This window comes from Hydra vulgaris, chromosome 09 (assembly GCF_038396675.1).
Source record: "Hydra vulgaris chromosome 09, alternate assembly HydraT2T_AEP".
Taxonomy (NCBI): domain Eukaryota; kingdom Metazoa; phylum Cnidaria; class Hydrozoa; order Anthoathecata; family Hydridae; genus Hydra; species Hydra vulgaris.
Window position 1 is genome coordinate 7,076,045 of NC_088928.1, and position 2,001 is coordinate 7,078,045.

Here is a 2,001-nt window from a genome sequence, read left to right on the forward strand (position 1 = left end):
AAAAAAAAATGTGCTTTCGATGAAACCAAAGTAATCATAGCTTTTCCTTTAGACTAACGGTTTGCCTAAACTTATATTTTCCAAGTAAAGAAACTTACCTGGCAGAAAAAGTACCAAATAAAAAAATGGCAAACATAAAGATACTATGACCCAACCTTCCTGTGGAGTTATATGGAAACTTTATATGGCCAACAACCAAAGTTGTTGAAGTTGAAAATGTAGTAATAGTAATAATGTAAACATAGTGTTTTTAGTAAATAACATTATTTTAAAACACATTTTTCTGTCTTTTTATTTAATTATGCTTAAAGGAGGTAAGTCAAACAACTTTAATGATTTTTTTGTGCATATCGAAAGCATTGTAAATGTTATTCGTTATCATGTTATTAATCAAGTGTGTTTTGTGATAACTGGGGTAATAAAGAAGTCATTTCCAGAGACTTTTTACTTTTGAATAAAAGAGGCAGAATGCCTCTTTTATTCAAAAGTAAAAACTCTCTTTGTTTCCAGCATTAAAATATTACAAAGATGGCTCTAAATGTCATATTTTATTTTTCCGTAAACAGTATAAACGTTAAAATTAGAATTTTCACATTAGTTTTCACTTCAGACAATTCCCAGGGAGCACAGGGCGTCCTTGGGTGTCCATAGGACGTATCGTTTAGGTCCGTCCGTCCAAGTCCAAAATTGTACGTCCGCATCTAAAGAAGGTGTATTCTTTTCTCCGTGTGTTACTATTACGCATGCGTGAATATAAAGTATTTTTAAAATAGTTAAAACAACATAGTTTGAAAGTCGACAATTTTTATGCTAAAAAACTATTTAGTTATAGTTATCGAATATTAACTAGTTTGATTATATAGTAATATCTATATTATAATATCTTTTTATTTAGATTAATAAATTTAATTAACAAATATGGACTAGAATCTATTAGTTATCAATGTTAAAAGAGTGCTTTTGTATGACATAAATAAGTTAGTGTCATCAGCAAACATAATTGTTATTAAATCCAAGGCTTTGTATTGCTCATTAATATAAATAATGAAAAGAAAAGGTCCTAATATGGATCTTTGAGGAACTCCACATGTAATATTTAACAAACTTAATGAAAATGTTTGATTGACGTAAACAAATTGTTTTAAATTAGTTAAATAACTTTTCAGCCATTTTATAACATTGTCTGTTATACCACAGCATTTTAATTTTTTAGCAAGAATTTTATGATCAATTCAAACTATCATAACAAATCTATTAAACGCTTTTGCTAATCAATAAATATTCCCACTTTGAATTTAGAATTTTTAAATGAGTCTGATATAATTCTTGTAAGCTGAATAATAGCATGCTCTGTTGAGTTATTTTTTTAGAAACCATAATGCATGTTATATAACAATTTTTTGCTAAAAGGTAATTGTATAATCTGTTGTACAAAATAAAATTTTAGAAAAAACAAATAGGATGGAAATTGGGCCATTTATTTTTTAGTTTTTTCTACTTCTTTAAATACAGAAATAATTTTTGTTATTTTTAAACATATTTATATAAATGTATATAATTGTAATGTAATTAACAATTGTAATATTATTATATTTACCATTATTTTATTATATTATTTTTTGTTTATCAAAAATTAATCTAACTTTTTTTTCTAGCTATCATAGCGCTAAAAAAGAAGTTTTTATTTTATAGTTAATGTATTTAACTGTTAGTTTTGCGTTGTCTCAAATAATTATTGGCTCTAATACAGAGTGTACATGTTTATAGAAAATAAATGTAGACAATGCAGTTTGTAGAATTGGACATGTTCTTTTATTACTTAAAAAAAATAGTGATTAGTTTCTCAAAACATCTCAACAAATCACTAAACATTTGAAGAAAATATATGTAAAAATCAGGTTAAGAGTCTCATAAATAAATCAGTGAATTGAGTTAGACATTTTTACAGAGCTGGCAACAGTAATCATTTAGCTGACTTCTGCATTTTGTTGACCTTTTTAG